At 42.7% G+C, this 21,184-nt stretch overlaps 1 protein-coding gene across 4 annotated transcripts in view; it reads right to left on the reverse strand.

Annotated features, from left to right (window-relative positions):
* LOC126412177 (endophilin-A) overlaps nucleotides 1–21,184 on the reverse strand; it is a 761,714-nt gene that overhangs the window by 446,652 nt on the left and 293,878 nt on the right. The window contains exon 1 of one of the 4 annotated variants that reach the window (XM_050081657.1): nucleotides 2,354–2,489. The exons of the other annotated variants lie outside the window; for them this stretch is intronic. The gene's annotated coding sequence lies outside the window, so the exon portion shown is untranslated. Of the gene's footprint in view, nucleotides 1–2,353; nucleotides 2,490–21,184 lie in introns of those variants that run through there. 4 annotated transcript variants of the gene reach the window in all.

Genomic DNA, 21,184 nt, shown 5'->3' on the forward strand with positions numbered 1-21,184 from the left:
AAGGCCCCAACGTAGCAGGATTTCTTAGAGAAATAATAAAAGTAACACGAATTAAATATTGGTGATTAGAGAAAAAAAGTCATGCACGCTGCAGGCACAATACAATAGAATCCATTGATTATAAAAATGGCTGCTGAATTCTTGGGTCACTACTCTCTTCACATTACCCACCAGGAACCGATAACTGCTGAACACTAAACATGAGCACATTCTAATCGGCTCACAATTCAAAAATTTCTTGAAGTAGTGGAGTCAGATAACAAGGGGGATAACTATGTAGTGTTAGGCGAAAGGATAATAAAGGCGACTGCAACTACGCGATCAAGGCGATTCCAAGTGGTGTGGCCAGCAGCGCAATGCGGCTTGGCCCTCGGCGATGTTCTTTCGGCTCTTGGTCAGCAAGCGAGCTGGTCCAGCGCCAAGATGGTGGCGTGTACTTCGGAGGAGGTCCTGTCAATGCGAAACACCTGTTTCCTACCAAAAATACTGTGAGTTCGTAAAAATTGCTTAAATCGTAATCTTCCCTTAAAAGTGACTGTCACTGACATTAATTAATTGCCTGCAACTAGCCGCGCGGGATTAGCCGAGCGGTCTTAGGCACTGCAGTCATGAACTGTGCGACTGGTCCCGGCGGAGGTTCGGGTCCTCCCTCGGGAATGGGTGTGTATGTTTGTCCTTAGGATAATTTAGGTTAAGTAGTGTGTAAGCTTAGGGACTGATGACCTTAGCAGTTAAGTCCCATAAGATTTCACACACATTTCAACATTTGACTGCAACTAATGTTATCATCAATAAGGTACATAAGAAAACCAATAACTTACAATTACTCTGGGGAGCAATGACTTACGTTTATGACGGACATATTAAGAAACACTTTTTTTGTAACAATCTACTGTCTGTGATCGGTTACAAGATACCACGAAAAAGAAATCTAAAGCAAAGCAATATATTCTATCTGGAGCCATTTCGAAGCGAACTGTGCCTGACAGCGTTTAGCTAAGAGAAATGATGTGCCTATTACAGTCAAGATAGTTAAGCAAGGTAGTGAGGACAAAACGAGCTCTGTATCATAAAGAGCCAGGAAGAAATTTTTTGCTTCTCTAACCTTGATTAGATGTGATATGTGCTGTTTCTAAGTTGTGAAGGCAAAAAGATAGAGAATTGCAGGGGGCGAAGAAACAGATGCACAAGAAGAAGATGAAGTTATATCTAACACTCCGTCGACGATGAGGCCATTACAGACAGACTGACCACGGGGCCACACCGTTCATTGAGCATCAAGAGTTGTATTGCTAACCAAGAAAATCACCCATTTCGTGTAAGATTCGCACAAGAGTTCTTGGAGTGCACAATGATGTACTCAGGTCTCAAGGTGGTGATTTTTGTTTTGGCATATACGATGACTGGCATTTCACTAGTGTATCCTAAATCCAAATGGCGAATTGTTTCAAAGAATTTAGCAAATCGTTGAAAAACCATGAAAGTATTGAATAGTGTTAGTATGTTTGTTCAGCGACAAATTATCTGTGAGGCTGACAAAGATGAGTCTCAGGCTCGCAAAACATATACAACCCATGATTTTTGAAAAAAATGTAGCAGACGACGTGCGTGAGGTGAATTTTCGTGGTACATCAACCTCCATTGCATCTAGTTATAACACTGCCTTTGATGGACAAACCTTTGTAAAACACGCGTTTCGTGCCCCCATGAAAGCCCAGCTTATCGCTATCAACGGTAGAAATGTAGGTGAAAATACATATTCTGTGAATGGGATAGTAACTGGTTCTTTACATTCGGTTACACATTTTCCACTGAATGAATTTTGTCTGGCCCACTTTCTCAGCTCTGTGTGAAAATGTACCAGCGCAGAAAGCACGGCGAGGAGCCTCTGACACACACACACACCACACACACACACACACACACACACACACACTGGGGGAAAGGGTGGGGGGGGGAGGGGAGGGGGAGGGGGAGGGGGAGGGAGAGAGAGAGAGAGAGAGAGAGAGAGAGAGAGAGAATTAGCGCTGTCAGAATCGGAACTTTCAATACCGGATAGCGCAACGATCCCCCATCGAATGTAGGTCATGCTGTTCCAGAAATGGGTCAGCGGCTCCAGAGCGCCTGTGCAGAATCTCTGATGGCGATCACTGTTTCGCCACAGATCGAAAGTGCCCATCTGCTATTTGGCGCTTGTAGCCTCACTAGCCCTCAGAAGTTGCTCTATTCGGAGATTGAAAATTCTGCTACGGGCGACCGTGAGCCCCAGGATGCACACATTTCCGCAGATATTCGAGACGAGGTTCTACAGAAAAATGTTTACCAAGACTCCAGATTTAGCAGCATCACTTACGTTTGGTAAGCAGTCGGTAACCGGCTCGAGTTGCAGGCGGCGGAACGCTGACCAGGTTTTGTAGCGGCTGGCTGACTATATGTGCGCGGGACAGCTGCTCGACATGTCGCCAACACTGGCCGGGCGGGCACCGACGCGCCGGGTCGTGTCTACGGCTCGCGAGGTCGTGCAGAACTGGCACTGGCGCGGCCGCGCCGGGGCTCCGTCGCCAGACGTCGGCCGCACCGCGACGCTGCCGCCCCCGTGCCCCGCGGCGGGCGCGCGAACTACCGGCCACCCCCTAGAGGAGAACAGGACGACGGCGGGTCGCTGCACTGACGGCTCGCGGGTAATGGACCGCCCCACACACGTGCCATGGGACACTCCCGTCTAACAGCGTTTTATTCCTGTCTGGAGACTCCGGGCAGGCCTTTCGTTAAAAAAATCTGTCTGAACAAACATCTCCTATCGAGAAATACAGCAGATCGATGTTCATTCAGCTTATTTTGCCTTCAGTACTAATGTTTCAATGAACTCATTTTGGGCCTGGTCTGCGCATTTCGTAATTCTCTTACTTAAAACACTGTTGTTGTTGTGGTCTTCAGTCCAGAGACTGCTTTGATGCAGCTCTCCATGCTACTCTATCCTGTGCAAGTTTCTTCATCTCCCAGTACCTACTGCAGCCTACATCCTACTGAATCCTCTCAGTGTATTCATCTCTTGGTCTCCCTCTACGATTTTTATCCTCCACGCTGCCCTCCAATGCTAAATTGCTGATCCCCTGATGACTCAGAATATGCCCTACCAACCGATCCCTTCTTCTAGTCAAGTTGTGTCACAAATTTCTCCCCAATTCTATTCAATACCTTCTCATTAGTTATGTGATAACCCATCTAATATTCAGCATTCTTCTGTAGCACCACATTTCGAAAGCTTCTACGCTCTTCTGTCCACACTATTTATCGTCCATATTTCACTTCCATACATCGCTACACTCCATACAAATACTTTCAGAAACGACTTCCTGACACTTAAATCAATACTCGATGTTAACAAATTTCTCTTCTTCAGAAACGCTTTCCTTGCCATTGCCCGTCTACATTTTATATCCTCTCTACTTCGACCATCATCGGTTATTTTGCTCACCAAATAGCAAAACTCCTTTACTACTTTAAGCCTCTCATTTCCTAATCTAATTCCCTCAGCATCATCCGATTTAGTTCGACTACATTCCATTATCCTCATTTTACTTTTGATGATGTTCATCTTATATTCTTCTTTCAAGACACTGTCCATTCCGTTCAACTGCTCTTTCAAGTCCTTTGCTGTCTCTGACAAAATTACAATGTCATCGGCGAACCTCAAAGTTTTTATTTCTTCTCCATGGATTTTAATACCTACTCCAAAATTTTCTTTTCTCTCCTTTATTGCTTGCTCAATATACAGATTGAGGAACATCGGAGACAGGCTACAACCCTGTCTCACTCCCTTCCCGACCACTGCTTCCCTTTCATACCACTCGACTCTTATAACTGCCATCTGGTTTCTGTACAAATTGTAAATAGCCTTCCCTCCCTGTGTTTTACCCCTGCCACCTTCAGAATTTGAAAGAGAGTATTCCAATCAACATTGTCAAAATCTTTCTCTAAGTCAACAAATGCTAGAAACGTACGTTTGCCTTTCCTTAATCTTTCTTCTAAGATAAGTCGTAGGGTCAGCATTGTCTCACGTGTTCCAACATTTCTACGGAATCCAAACTGATCTTCCTCAATGTCGGCTTCTACCAGTTTTCCCATTCGTCTGTACAGAATTCGCGTTAGTATTTTGCAGCTGTGACTTATTAAACTGATAGTTCGGTAATTTTCACATCTGTCATCACCTATTTTCTTTGGGATTGGTATTATTATTTTCTTCTTGAAGTCTGAAGGTATTTCGCCGGTCTCATACATCTTGCTCACCAGATGGTAGAGTTTAGTCAGGACTGGCTCTCCCAAGGCTGTCAGTAGTTCTAATGGAATGTTGTCTACACCCAGGGTTTTGTTTCGACTCAGGTCTTTTAGTGCTCTGTCAAACTCTTTACGCAGTACCATATCTCCCATTTCATCTTCATCTACATCCTCTTCCATTTCCATAATATTGTCCTTAAGTACATCGCCCTTGTATAGACCCTCTATATACTCTTTCCACCTTTCTGCTTTCCCTTCTTTGCTTAGAACTGGGTTTCCATCTGAGCTCTTGATATTAATACAAGTCGTTCTCTTTTCTCCAAAGGTCTCTTTAATTGTCCTGTAGGCAGTATCTATCTTACCTCTAGTGAGATAAGCCTCTATATCCTTACATTTGTCCTTTAGCCATGCCTGCTTAGCCATTTTGCACTTCCTGTCGATCTCATTTTTGAGACGTTTGTATTCCTTTTTGCCTGCTTCTTTTACTGCATTTTTATATTTTCTCCTGTCATCAATTAAATTCGATATTTCTTCTGTTACCCAAGGGTTTCTACTAGCCCTCGTTTCTTTACCTATTTGATCCTCTGCTGCCTTCACTATTTCATCCCTCAAAGCTACCCATTCTTATTCTACTGTATTTCTTTCCCCCATTCGTGTCAATTGTTCCCTTATGCTCTCCCTGAAACTCTGTACAACCTCTGGTTCTTTCAGTTTATCCAGATCGCATCTCCTTAAATTCACACCTTTTTGCAGTTTCTTCAGTTTTAATCTACAGTTCATAACCAATAGATTGTGGTCAGAGTCCACATCTGCCCCTGGAAATGTCTTACAATTTAAAACCTGGTTCCTAAATCTCTGTCTTACCATTATATAATCTATCTGATACCTTTTAGTATCTCCAGGCTTCTTCCATGTATACAACCTTCTTCCATGATTCTTAAACCAAGTGTTAGCTATGATTAAGTTATGCTCTGCGCAAAATTCTTTCAATTCTTAGCCCCAATCCATATTCACCTACTGTTTCCTTCTCTCCCTTTTCCTATTCTTGAATTCCAGTCACACATGACTATTAAATTTTCGTCTCCCTTCACTATCTGAATAATTTCTTTTATCTCATCATACATTTCATCAATTTCTTCGTCATCTGCAGAGATAGTTGGCATGTAAACTTGTACTACTGTTCTAGGCGTGGGCTTCGTGTCTATCTTGGCCACAATAATGCTTTCACTATGCTGTTTGCAGTAGCTTACCCTTACTCCTATTTTTTTATTCATTACTAAACCTACTCCTGCATTACCCCTATTTGATTTTGTATTTATAACCCTGTATCACCTGACGAAAAGTCTTGTTCCTCCTGCCTCCTGTCAAACACTAAATCGCACTGCTGATGTATTGTAGTGGAAAAAGGCGACAAGCGTCTTCGAGAATACAATATTGTCAAGCACCGTTTGTCGGTGGTAAAATATTGTCAAGCACCGTTTGTCGGTGGTAAGGCCTGCTATGATATACGGTGCAGAGACATGGCCAACCATAGTAGCCCAGGAAAGGAAGATGAGAGTGGCGGAAATGAGGATACTGAGGTGGATGTGTGGGGTAACAAGGAAGGGCAGGATTAGAAATGAATTTGTTAGAGGAGCTGTGAAAGTGGGACCCATGAGGAAAAAGATACAAGAGAGCAGACTAAGGTGGTATGGATACCTACAGAGAAAAGGGGAAGAGTATATCGGAAACAGAGTTGAAGATATGAAGATTGAAGGAGCGAGAAGGAGAGGAAGACCGAAGATGAGGTGGAAGGATAAGGTATCCGGCGAGCTAAGGGAGAAAGGATGGAAGAAGGAAGAGGCAATGGATAGAGTACTATGGAGGAGGAGAATCCAGAAGAGCAACGCCGACCCTACGTGACGTGGGACAAGGCGACGATAAAAAAGAAAGAAAGAAAGAAGAAGACCGTTTGTTTTCCCTGTATGTGAATTGTAATACGTCGGGACTATTCTGTAAATATCGTTTCTTTGCCTACGACGTCTAGCTTTACATAATTGCCATACTTTAATTTCATCATCGTGCTATGTCCCTAAGAGTGTCGTCATCAGTGTGTAGCAGACAATGCCGTTTCTAGAAACATACAGGGGGTGGGAAAAAAAAGTGGAAACACCAAAAACACAACACATTATCATGCCTCCTCATACGATGTAGGAATACCGTTAGCATTAAAAACAGCTTCCACTCTTCTCGGAATGGATATATACAGGTCCTTCATGCTTTTCAAGGGGTATCTTACACCATTCTTGCTGAAAAATGTGGTAAGTTCAGTAGAGGCGGTCAGTAATCACGCACACTTCCCTCCAAAACGATGTGAGCTGAACACAGCACCACCACTGGGGAACGAACATTGTACCACAAGGGATGAACCTAATCAGCGAAAATGGTCTGTAATCGTTGGCAGTAATGCGACCTTGTAGAGTAACCATGGGGGCACAAAATACCACAACATGACTGTCCAAATCACAACCGAATCCCCACCACCTTTCACTCTTGGGACGTAAACTCTGAAAGAAATTCGAAACAGTGCGAAACAAGACTCGTCCGACCAAATGACTTTTCCATTGCTCCGTGGCATACATTTCATGACTCCGGCACATGTTCCCGTTACGAGCATTTCCATCACTGGTCAGTGGTTTTGGAATTCCAGCTCGCCGTGAAATTCCCTGCTTATGGAGCTCCCTTCGTGTCGTTTTCGTGCTGAAAACATCTCCCGAGTGCGACATTCAGTTCTGCAATGACTTCTGCAGCCGCAGTTTTCTTTGTCGTCATAACACTCTTCAATGACTGCCTGTCACGATCAGTCGACACACACTTCGGCGTGAGTTGTGACTTAGCGGATGTTTTCCAGTTTCCCTTATTGGGTATAAATCGTCGATACGGTATCTCTTGAAACACCAAACACTTCGGCTCCCTTGGTTACGGAAGCACCCACCATATGAGCACCAACCATTTTCCCACGTTCACTTAGCTGTGACATAAATGCACTCACAATTACGCAGAACACAGTTCTGAGCAGGACTGACGCTAGCAACGTTTCGAGGGCTTTGCACAGGTGCCGTTCGTGATCAAATACATTATGTACCTGTCCAACCTACAGACATGTACAGTATCTGCATTTATGTTCAAGAATGCATTTCTCACGGTGTTACAATATTTTTGTCTAACCTCTGTACTATTCCTATATCCGCAGGATCTTTAGATACGGAATCTTCTTTTGTGGATGCCTTACACAATATATGGACACAGTCTTCAAAATACAGAAAAGAGCCTGAAAGAGAAATAACAAAAATTAGTAACCGGGCTCCATGTTCAAGCAGCTGCGGATTCTAACTGCCACCATGTAAGTATGTTTGCCAATCTGTTATGAACATCAATGAGAACAACTGCTAGTGCCGCATAAACGGCAGGAGTCATGATCATGGAACAAGAGCAAGACTGCCTTATTTAGCAAGAGGAAACGACCAAAAAACACACAACAGCCTTTTCTACAACGGGTCAAATAGTACAATAAATTGTCCAACGAGGTTAGAGAGACAACTAAAACCAACCTGTTGTAAGCTTTCTGTAAAAATACTGTCTGTACAAGAGAAAACTGAATACACTGATGTAAATAAATTATACACAACTGCAACCAGTCACTTTTTTCACTAATAATGCTTTATTACATTAACCGGTTTTCGAACCCTTTCAGGTTCATCTTCAGATGATTTCGGGAGAATCCGGGAAGTTACATCATTACTGGTAGTAGCATAATGCTGGGTGCTGGTTCTATGGCAGAAAGATGGGTCACACTTTAATAGAACCAGCACCCAGCATTATGCTACTACCAGTAATGATGTAACTTCCCGGATTCTCCCGAAATCATCTGAAGATGAACCTGAAAGGGTTCGAAAACCGGTTAATGTAATAAAGCATTATTAATGAAAAAAGTGACTGGTTGCAGTTGTGTATAATTTATTTACATTAATATACAGTCACGGTTCTAAAATATCCGTAATGGATAAGCATAATCTGAATACACTGATTTCGAAAACTTTCTCCTCATGTAACGTGTACTTTAGATAACGTTTTCAATTGCTGAGCACAACTGACTGTTGGTTGGCTCTTTGTTGCGAATGTCAACAGTGGCGTGAAATACACCTTTAAACTTCATGAAATGAAAATTTTGAAGTAAAGAAAATGAATCTAATTAAATGCCAAAAGAAACTAATTGTGTGCTCAACGAAAGCTGAATAACTAAAACTCAGGACAAAGGAGGTCAACATTATGAACGTTGCGTGATATGAAGTGCAATGTTAAGACTTGGAAATCTACAAAAAATAAATAAATAAATTATTGCTCTACTCACAAGAAAGTACCTGTTTGAAATTACCAGTACCTAAAATTAGCTGCTTCCTAGCACAGCACCTGACAATTCCGACAAACTGCTCAAGAATGCAAGATGCGATCTGCCCGGGCCTCTCGCTCAGAATGCTTTTTTTTCTGCTGCAATGCACATGCTACAGATTTACTGCGAATCATGGAGGTGGGCTTAACTTAAGAGAAAATCGTTCTTAAGCAATCTATCTCTTATTATTGACGAAAAGACTGCACAACATAAGAAGACTCTAGCAGTTACTAAATTCTCTCATTACACAAATTGCCAACATACCTTTAAAACACCTTCGAAACCTTCTCCATCAATATAACAAGAAATTATTATAAACTTTTCATCTCCATAATAAAGTATTCCAGATAGTTATTACCAGACTCACAAATACGACATCTCTTTCTTTTAAAAATTCAACTTCTCGCCTCAAATTAAGAATGCCCCGGCGCTGCACAACTAACTGACTAGCAGGTCAATCACATATAAAGCTAAACACAGAATCCAGAATCTTATTCACTACTCAAGCAGAGCGCTCATTCATCTTTGCTCCAGTACAGTAAAGACGAATTATTTGCAATAGCAAAAAACATATGAGAACCTTACAATATCTAGAATGTCGGATAAAGCATAAGTCCTATATATTCATGCCACAAAGTCTAAGATTATTTAGACAACACAGAGTAGCGAATGGCAAAAAAAATAACTATTCGATGAAAATCATCTGTCATGCTGCAGTACACTGTTATAGTTCAATGACTGTTACTGTAAAATCCTTGATCTGGGATCTGTGATGGACAATTCTAACATTTTCCATTTTATTGAGCTCGGTATATCGTCGCATTCACTGTAGTGAAGTGCTGACAAAGGTTTGTCACACGGACAAAGGAACACCACAAGGAATTCAATAGAACGGTGAAATATCGTCGAAGTCCTGAAAGAGAAAAAGAGAGAAAGCGCGCGCGCGTTTGTGTGTGTGTGTGAGTGTGTGTGCGTGTGTGTGTGTGTGTGTGTGTGTGTGTGTGTGTGTGTGTGTGTAGTCTGGGTAATGACCAGTGTTGTCATACAACCGAATTGTGTAAAAGATAATTTTACTGTATACTTGTGTGAGTTAATTTTCTTAAAAATTGTTCGTTTTTCAGGTGTGATGAAAAGCTCAACAGAAAAACCCCTAGAGAAATCATTACAAGCGTAATTTAATACCGTGTAATCCTGTTCCTGCTTCAGATAACCGCCTGGGTTCACTTAGGAAGTTGAGTCACAAGGCTGAGCAGGGACGTTGCATCCATGCTAAACCACTCAGTGGTGTTCTCATGCGGAATTCCACCAAATTCGGGTACGCTGATGTCGGTGGTTTACCCATTGTTCCAGTAATTACTACAGTATTTCTAAGAGGTTCAACTACGATGACTCTGCAGACCAACCGAGATTTAATAGGTCGGAGGAGTGTCCAGAAAACCATTGACATAGTCTTACAGCCCGATAAACTTTGCTGTTATCTTCATTTGCCTGTGTGAGCAAGTGACCAACTCCAAATGTTCACTGCATGTAGTTACCATTGCAGTGTTCTTTCGCTAACAGGTTTGGATGGACCTTCATTCGGTGACTGCAACAGTTCTTTTCGGATTTAGAAACGATTTTGATACACAAACTGTATAATGCATCTCTGGTCCCTCTCAGAATCTTTTTCCGACCCCAACTCTGACTTCGTGTTTCGTGGCCACGTGTATTACACCACTGCTTGTAGACATGCTGAACAGTCCGCCACGAAACACCAACAAATCCAACCACTTCACACACGATGGACACGGCCAAACACGATTGCCGCTTTCTGCCACTTTATCAAGTTCTTCCATTTATCCATGTTTAAGTACAATGTCTGTCTGCACGAAACAAATATCTCACTAATCGCTTACTGCCTCATGCTCACGCAGAGGCAGTGCGCGCGCAGTTCAGCACGTGATTCGATCGTTGTGCCATCCATAAAGGTTTAACTATTCGTGTGTATGTGTGCGCACTGGGGTGACTTAATTTCTTGATCTGAGAGCTTATGTCTGAAATGATTTTGTAAATGATCCACGGAGGCGTAGAAAGTAACTAAATGACTAAATAAGAAATCAATACAGCTGTCGTCGAGGTAAATGATGATCTGTTCTCAGGGGTAAGATGGGAGCAAAAACTGAACGTGGACCTCTTCTAGACGGTATTTCAGTACCGTATTAGAAAACTCTGAAGGACTTGGGCGTAACTTTGGGTGAGCGCCTGAACTGGGCACAAAATACTATTGCCAAGTGCTGGAAGACTACCGCTTGTCTCTGTGTCCTCTAAAAGTGTCGGAACATATTTCCACCGGATGTGATACGTAACCTCGCGCAATCGTTCGTTCTGCCGAACCTCCACTACTGTGACGTAATCATACACGAGTAGTCAGAACGCCAGTAGGTTAGAACAAGGCATGAATGCTTGTGAGTGTCATGTCTTCAACATCTACGTCACTACTTCATACGCCGAATTAGGATGGTTCCTTGAGAACCATACACCCCAGTGCTTCGGATTAGAGTGGCAGCTACTTATAGCTGCCGCATCAACATAATCGAAACACAAGGTGTCAGTTATCTAGTGTCCTTGCTGTCTTCATTCATAAAACAAAAACATTCGCGAACTCCTCCTCTGTTGCTGCCCTGCACTGTGCGCACATTTCGATGCCCTGTTGCTTTTGAGAAGGGTTTAACTCACTTCCTTTCGTCAACCTCAAAACTTGAAACAGTAAAGCCAATGCTACCATTTTCTCCCAGTTATGTTAGTTCCCTGTTCTTTACTCAGTCACATCATTGCCCCCACCCCCCGCCAATCTTCCATTAACTGTGTTTTATAAACTCTTTCGCTCCTCCTTCCATCCTTTCTCTCACGCCCGTTTCTGCTAGCTCTCACAGTTTAAATATACCTCCCCCAAATCTGTCTTTACTGTTGTTCTTGTCATAAGCGAAAGCAAATGTTTTTTTTAATGCACTATTACATTCCGAAATGCTGTATTCTATAAGAGGCTACTAAAAATTTACGTTTGAGGGCGTTGCTGCATTGTATATGCAAACCCAGCGCAGCTCCGATGTGGGTATGTAAGAACCGCCATGTGGGAAAGGAGTTAGTGTGGCGTTCGAACGGAAACATTTTTATCGTCCCTTATGTACCGAATATAACTTACACCATGCTTACCGCATTGAATGTCACGTGAAATATGTAGTATGCCTGGTTAGATGTAAGAAAGGGTACGACAGACCCAAACTCGCCAGGTTGAACAAAATGAATAAATATATAAAATATTTCATTCATAGCAGAAGGTGGGAAAATTCTAAGAACGAAGATTAGGGTTTAACGTCTAGTTAACGGTGCGTTCGTTAGAGATATAGCACACACTCTAACAAACTAATAAAAAATCAGCTTAAGAGGAGCCCAAAGGATTTATTGGTCCCATCTCCTGCTTCATTGAGGAATTTCTTAGTAGAACCGACTAATGTGTTTATATTATTATTATTGTCATCAGATAATGCGAGTATTATGTAAAATGTTACGTCTATAAGTCTTATACGCAGTAATGCGATAAATGCAAGTATGTGTGGTCAACTGATATTTCTCTTTGATGATGCATGGTTATAATACTCCAAGAGTCGTATGTACCTCATTATACTGTGCATTCACATGTTTCGTGACAATATTTTGAAGATTTTTTGACTTATTCCCCATCCATGGGGACCATTTCACTTGATATAAGTGCAAGGCATATCTCTTTTTCTCTGTATATATGTATTGTTTATTCTTGTTTTATGGCATGTCCTACATCCCTGAGGGTCTTCTCACTATGGATCTGTGGAACGAAAAGTGCATCTAATGTAATCGAAACAGGACGGCTAAAGACATTGTCTGCGTCCTTTTCGATATTACCTTCACACAGCAATAATTTCCATTTCTTTATTTATTTTATTTCAAACTGCTTAGGGCAAAGGCTCGTACAATCAGCTAGAGATCTCAGAAACGCGAACAAACAATAAACTCTAGTTACTTTACATACAGTGCACGAACATACGAAATTTTTGAAACTGATATCTGTATACTTTGTATCATGAATATAAGAACGCCAAATACTGTTTCACACAAAGTTAAGCATTTGTACAAAATAATCACATCAACGGACCAATCACGCAATAAATAAAAACTTGGAGGTATAATTTTGTTACTGTGCTCTCGAGTCAAAAGATTCGTTCGATGGAGCTTTCGACCCTAGTCTCTCCTGCGCAAGCTTCTTCATCTCTGTATCACTACTGCAGCTTACATCAATCTGAACTGCTTACTGTAGTCTTCCCCTACAACTCTTACCCACTGCATTTCCCGTCACTGGGTATCCGTGTTGCCTCAGGATGCGTCGTATCAACCGATCCATTCTTTCAGACAGATTGTCCCAAAAATTTATTCCCTCCTCGATTCGATTTTGTACCTCCTCATTAGTAATCATGTCTGTCAATCTAATCTTCGGCATTCGTGTATGGCTCTACTTTTCAAAAGCTTGCATATTTTTTTGTCTGAAGTTACAGTTTATCGTCCACGTTTCACTTCCACATGGACGACGTTACCGGCTGAAGGCCAGAGAATATTTCAGAACTTAAGTTTATATTCGATGCTAACAATTTTTTCTTTTTCAGAAATGCTTTTCTTGCACTATCAGCCTGCATTGTATATCCTCTCTACCTCTGCCATTGTCAATTATTTTGCTGCCCAAATAGCAAAACTCATCTACTACTTTTAGTGTCTTATTTCTAAACCTAATTCGCTCAGCATTGCCTGATCTAATTCGACTACATTCCAGGACCATTGTTTTACTTTTGTTGGTGCTCATCGCACAATATTTTAAAGACATTATCCATTCTGTTCAACTGTTCTCCCAAACCCTTTGCCTTCTGTGATACAATTACAATGCCATCCTCTAAGCTTTTACTTCTTATCTGTGAATTTTAATTCCTATTGGAATTTTCTCCTTTCTTTCTTCACCGCTTTCTCGACGTCCTGTTCCAGTAACACCGCGGAAGAGGTTACAACCATGTCTCACTTTCCTTCTCAATCTTTCCTGTACAAGCTGTAAATAGCTTTTCGCTCTTTTGTTTTAAGTCTCCTACCTTTATAATTTGAAAACGTGCTTTCCAGTCAACATTGCAAACCGTTTCCCTTCATCCACATATACTATAAAAGTAGATTTGCCTTTCTTCAACCTATCTTCTGTGGCCAATCGTGGGGACAGCATCTCTTCTTGTGTGTCACATTTCTGCGGAACTCAATCTGATCATCTCAAAGTTCGGCTTCTACTATTCTTGCAACTGTTCTTTAATTAAAATGTCTCAGTATTTTGTAATATCACATTCGCCAACACCTGCCTTCTTTCGAACTGGAGCTGCTGAATTATTCTTTAAGTCTGACGATATTTAGAGTGTTTCGTGTCAGATGAATACTTTCCTCGTGGCTTGATCTTCCAAGGATCTCAACAATTATGCGTCGTTTACTCCAAGAGCCTTGTTTCTACTTACGTCTTTCAGTGCTTTTCTAATTCCTCTCGCAGTATCGTATGTGCCGTATGGCAGTTGTCTCTTTCCGACGTGCGTGTGGTAAATGCGGAAACGTGAACTATAGCGACGTTATCACCAAATACGTTCGAACTGGACCACGTGCTGTCATTCATTTCTTGGCTGCCGAAGGACAAACACTGGTAGACATTCGTCGAAGAATGAAGGATGGGGTAGCACACCTGTTGAAAACCACCGTTGTAGAATGGTGCGCCAAGTTCTGTTTTGGTCGCGACTCGACACAAGACGTCGAAAACGGTTCAAATGGCTCTGACTACTATGGGACTTAACATCTGAGGTCAACAGTCCCCTAAAACTTAGAACTACTTAAACCTAACTAACCTAAGGAGATCACACACATCCATGCCCGAGGCAGGATTCGAACCTGCGCCTAGAACCGCTCGGCCCCACCGGCCGACGGTTCAATATACCTACGTGTGATAAAGCAAAAGACATCGGTAACTGCCTGCTGCAGATCCTCGTTCGACAGGAATCGTCAACCCATATAAGCCTTTTTTTAAGAGACTGAAGGCGAGATAATCGCATGGGGAGAGATCGGAACTATAGGGCGGGTGCTCGAGTGTCTCACACATAAGTTGGCGTAATTTCTGCGTTTCATTGGCGATATGGGGACGTGCGTTATCTTGAAGCAGTAGTCCTCCTTGTCGCAGTTTTCTCTAAGATTTCACCTTAATTGCACGCCGTAATTTATCCAGCGCTGCGCAGTGCCCTTCTCCAGTAACACTTGTGGCCAGCCGGTGTGGCCGAGCGGTTCTAGGCGTAAAGCTGCACAGTGACGTGAGAGGGAACGAGCACGAAGTCGGTTGTAAGGAAGGCGAATGATTGACTACAAGGGAGAATTCTGGGAAATTGTAGGTTATCTATTAAGGAGACCGCATACAGAGCAATTGCAAGTTCTATGCTTGTGTGCTGCTCGAACCAATTCACAGACGTAATGCTAGATTTCTTACCGGTAGATTCGATCAACACGCGACAGTTACGGAAATGCTCGGTGAACTGAAATAGGAGTTCCTGGAGGGAAGAGGACGTTTTTTGGCGATTCACTAATGAGAAATTTTAGAGAATTGACATCTGCGACAAACTGCAGAACGATTCTAGTGCCGCCAACGGACGTATAGCGTATGGGCCGCGATAATAAGATAAATCAGGGCTCTTACGAAAACACAGAGCCTGTCGTTTTTCTCTCATTCATTTCGCGATTGCAACAGCGAAAGAGAATGGCTCTAGTAGAGTCGGCGAGAGTTGGTCCGTTACAGCTGGCAGCTCTGTTAAACTGAGAAGCGCAAACGTCTGCTGGCGAAAACAGTAGTTGTCTATACAGCTGTGACAACGCCGAGGCGCTGTCATAGAGACGTATGAAAAACCGCGTTACATGATACGTTGAGGTACACGCGCGAGGCAACCGCTCCACTGCAGCTGTCTTCTCTCGCTGACACAATGTACGTTCTACCAGGCGTCTTGGGATGGCTTGCTGAGTAAGTGTGTACATGAAAAATGGGAGTCCAGATTTGACCTTTGTCCACCTTCGTTGATAATGTTTCCAAGTCTCAGTTCGTGTCTAAAACGCTAAATGTTTCATTCTAACACCCCCACCTCCCTCCCCCAGTGATATACACACAGCTGAAATCACACGTTCTCGAAAGCCGGTGGTAGAGGCGTGTATACAGCCGTTAGTAACACTGTAATAGCTGTTGAAGTTAGTACAAATTCCGAATGCGAAATACTTTGGATGAAGATAAGTGTTAAAGATTGATCAAACATGGTAATCGGATGCTTTCATAAACCCTCCTATCTCAGGAGCATTAATGGCGTAACGTTGGAGGAAAAACTTGAAGAAGGTTGCGCGTTTATTTCCGCGTTATGGTACAGTACCAGGGAGAGATTTTAACTTACCACTTATAACAGACTCCGAGGTTCTACGTAAAATTTCATCGATCGAGCGGGCAGAGAAACCTAAACGTTTTCGTCTTATGTTAAATCAGTAAACAGATTTGTAGATATCTATGCGGACTTTTGCAAAACTGTTTCACTGAGAAACATCATAGCGCCGTGCCTCCGCTAAGCCGGCCGCGGTGGCCGAGCGGTGCTAGGCGCTTCGGTCCGGAACCACGCGGCTGCTACGGTCACAGGTTCGAATGCTGCCTCAGGCATGGATGTGTGGGATGTCCTTAGGTTAGTTAGGTTTAAGTAGTTCTAAGTCTAGGGGACTGATGACCTCAGATGTTAAGCCCCATAGTGCTTAGAGCCATTTGAACCATTTTTTAAATTTTTTTTTTTGGCTCCGATAAATCGTAGCACGAATCGAAATAAGTGAGCGCGGAACAGAAAATTAACTGAAATCGCTCAACGTTGCAAACGCGACTGGATTTAATTGTATGCCTAGATACGATCACAGATGGAGTACGCGAATGCGTCTGATTCTGTTCTAGCTGCAGTAACAGTGGGTCGCTGCAGGAGAGAAGCTTTTCTAGTGATTGGAAAACGCGGAAGACAATCCTCTTTTCACGAAGGGTCGTCGAACAGATACATAATATTATACCCCTTATCGTCGACGTCAGTCTTTTTTAGAACTTTGAAATACTTTTCATATTCGCGAACTATGACGTATATGGAGACCGAAAATCTGTTCCGTAGCAATCAATAAGGACTCAGCAAACAAGGATCGTGTGAACACCAGCTCGCTCTAGTCATCCACTAAGTCCAGGAAGCAGAAGATACCGGCGTCCACGCCGATCCGTGTTCCATGACGTCCACAAGACGTTCAATACAATTCTAGACAGATACTTAATGAACAAAACGTGAGTTTACGGAATATCAGACAAATTTTGTGATTGGCTGGAAGAGTTCCTAACAAACAGAACATATCACGCCATTCTTAGTGGACAAAAATCTAAGGTCGTAAAAGTAAGTTAGGGCTAAGCACGTGGTGGCGATTAAAACGGCAGCACAAGAAAGGAAAGCAATTAACGAAACTTTACTGATGTGCGTATAGGGTACTGAAGAAGAAGAATACATGGTTAAATCTGTAAGTGATTTGTTGGCGTACTGGACGAGAAATTTATATACAGGACTGCCAGCTCTGACAGCGACAATGACTCCAACGTGTCTGGACGTTGAGTTGAACTGAGCTCGGATGACAATGGTACATCGTTCAGTGCTGCTTCAACTCTGTGCCAGAATTCATCAATCGTTATATCTCAGCTTGTGGTGGCTTGCCTGTCTCTCAGCAATCCGTGACCAGATGTGTTCAGTGGGTGACAGTCCTCGAGAACATGCTGGCCAAAGCAACAGTGGATTGCCCTCTGTAGTGAAGTAGGTCAAAACAACACCGACAACATACGGTCCTGCGTTATCTTGTTGAAAGATCTCGAAGTACGGGCACAGTAGTGACTGTGCGCAGAACCGAGACTAGTCTAAAAGACGATAGCCTGCCAGTTTGGTGTCGCCTGCTGCGTCAAGAGAAGCTGCAACAATGGCTGCCGCGCTGTTCGAGACGTCGTGCGGGTGGATATCATTTCCTGATAAAGCACGTAATCTGGTTGTGCGATCCTGCACATCTGAGCGAAAAATGTGTGTGTCCTCTCTGATGCTAGTCTCGTAGGCCCTTGATTCCATTTTCGCATGGCAGTATGGTATCCCAACCAACGCTAGCAGGAATGTTGCAGAAAGATAACCACAGCCAATACGTTCCAAGACGCCGCGCATAAACACGTTATTTTTCTGGGGCTCATACCTCTGTATTTACTGGTGATGGAAAGGTAGGGTCACATGTTTTGTACACCCAACAGAAGGATCGTGTTACAGTAGCTATCTTACAGCACAGGGTCAAAGAATTACACACTGTGTGTCGTTCTGCCTTGAAGTGGAAGAAGAATGTTTACCGTCGCTCTCTCTAATGTGAGCGGACGATATGCAATGGGCTGTCGAGGTTTTACACATTGCACGAGAAGGACTACTAACAAATACCCTTGAAGAGATCAAAATATATTCACACACACAAGATTACCCCCAAAGAAACTCTAAATGAACAGATCGATTTGAAACAAAAATATTACATAGTAAATTGTACTAAACTATCCACCCAAATACGAAAAGAATAGAAAAACAAAATCTACAAACATATCAGAGATCATGTTACTCTGAAATTAAAAATAACCATTGAAAGCATAGTTTAAAAATAAAACAACATCGGTAAATTGTCATAAACCTCGCGCATTACAACTCCTCATACAGTAGTAACAGCAACTGAGACATCGACGTCATATGGATATTAAGACCACCTGATGTACGTAGCAAAGCATAATTCTATAATATGTTAAATTATCTACTTCAAAATCTGAAATATTGTACCAAACTATGTATTGTCCACAAATAACCTGAAGATGGCAATCACGCCGAAATAGGCCTGTTGCAATAAAAAATATAATCGAACACAGCAGCGCCTTGGTCTCATAGCGTAATACATATCGTCATTATACGACATGTATGACGTAGCGGGCTCAGATGAGTAGAAATCTACGTTTGCTGCACACCGTTTTCACTTTGTTGCAATTGTCACGTCCAGCAGTAAGGACTTCCTGACCATTATCTAGCGACGATACTCCCTTATACACGACAGCATCGTCAGCGAAAACTCAGACTGCTGCAGACCCTATTTGCATGGTGAATATTTAACACAAACGAGAGGTGTGTCCTAAAAAACGACAAAATAACCACTAATGTTCTCGATAATTATAAACGAAGCATCAGATAGGGTCTGCAGCGCCCTACGACCGTTTGCTGTAAAAGCTGTCGTCTACAAAGAAATACTGTTACTGGATCCTCGTAAGGAAAGACTTTTGGTCGCTGCTGCAATATTTTATTATGCTGGTGAGATTACAGGTGAACAATTGTAGCGTTAACTTGGAAACTTTACTACAAAAAACTTTACTGAAAAATGAGAATAATAAAGAATAGAGAAGAGCAACATTCGAACTATCTTAACAAACGCATAGATCCACTCTCAAAACCATCTCCAGTACGCTTTATTACACTTCAACGGTTGTATATTGCAGTTGACGGCGGATTTCTTCGAAATTTTAGACTTTAGACAATGTTGGAAAAAAAATGGTCATGTGCGAATAGGACTCGTGCGCGGCGAGTTCCTTACAAACTTAATTATATACACTGGTGTCAAAATTAAAGCAACAAAAGGAAATTTTTCAAGGTTGCGTTTATTTTTCCAAAACAAACAGTATAAACGGGTGATAGTAGAGCAGGAACAATGTAAAGAATACAGAACGTAAGCAATTGCAACATGCATAACGGTAGACAAAAATGTTCGTTTTTTCGAATTTAACGGATTTGCACATGCATTCTGACAACTAGTTAATGTGCTCAGTATGGGATGTGATTATCTCTGGCAGCAATACAGGTCTAACAACACGGGGCATGCTGTGGCCGATGTCATCAATCTCTTGTTGAGGCAATAACACACCTTCTTCCTGAAGAACGGCTCACAAGTCTTTGAGTGTGATTGGTGGGTGCTGACGTGATGCAATCAGTCTCCTTAGTGCACACCAGACATGCTCTGCGGGATTCAGATTGGGAGAGCATGCAGGCAACGACATGTGTGCAATATCTTCCGTTTTCAAGAAAACATCAATCACTCGTGCTTCAGGAGGTCGGGCATATCGTCCATCAATACGATGTCTGGGTCCACAGCACCTCGCAGCAACCGCACATGAGGTCCGAATATCTCGTCACGATACCTGGCAGCAGTTAAACCTTGCCAATTCGCCCGTACAGTTTCATGAAGAGCTTTTCATGTGGTCAACATAATCCTTGCTCAAACCATCAGTGATCCTATTCGATACCGCTCTCTTTCCACAATGTTTGGGTCCCGAAATCGTGTTCCATGTTCCCTCCAGATGCGAATCCGCCGAGAATCACTCTCCAGACCAATCAGGACTCATCTGTACAAAGAACATTAGCCCACTGTTCGGCCGTCCACGTAGCATGTTGACAACTCCACTCTAGACGTTCCCTTCTGTGAAGACGCGTCAGAGGTACACATACAGAATGTCTCCGACAATAAGAGCCACTCTGCCGAAGCCTTCTGTACACCTTCTGCCTCGATACAACACGTCCAGTGGATGCTGCGAGGTCAATGCCAGTTGCTGTGCAGTACTAAGGCGGCACCGTCGTACCCTTACAGCCAAATAACCATCTTCTCTTTCTGATGTCACACGTGGTCGGCCTTACCCTGGTCTGCGGGATATAGTTTCGGTCCCTATCAACTGTCGTTACATCCGAGAGAGAACGGAACGATTCACATTAAACCATCGGGCCACATCAGTTTCCGACTGCCCTGCTTCCATTCTTCCTATGGTCCTACACCGCAGAGTGTCTGGTAGGTGTCTTCTCTGTGCCATACTGCACAATCTGTGACTGTGTACACAGCGATGGTGGATGTGAGACTAGCCGGCAAACATTATTCCGTTTGATAGGTGCCCCGACGTCAGCGTTGGCGTGGTTGTGCGTGGACCGGAGTCCCATCTTCCGAGCAGAACACTATCGTACGGACGCCTGTTGGCAGTTTGTATGATAATGTCCTGAATCAGACACAGTATGGGGAAACAGCGGTTTGTTGCTTTAATAATGGTCCCGCAATTCCAAGACCGTATCAAAATCTCTAAAGTAGTTCCTCAGAGTGGCCCGGACAAAATGAAGCGAGCAAAAGACTTCACTTGACGCATGTAGTGAGAGAAGATTCAATAAAACATTTTTATTTACTTTCTAAAACGTGACTATAACTTACATTTTATGTTTGCATGCAGTAATGTTCGTGTATTATGCTTTTGACGGATGATGAATGCAATATACGTTCAAA

The sequence above is a fragment of the Schistocerca serialis genome, chromosome 7 (genome assembly GCF_023864345.2).
Source record: "Schistocerca serialis cubense isolate TAMUIC-IGC-003099 chromosome 7, iqSchSeri2.2, whole genome shotgun sequence".
NCBI lineage: Eukaryota > Metazoa > Arthropoda > Insecta > Orthoptera > Acrididae > Schistocerca > Schistocerca serialis.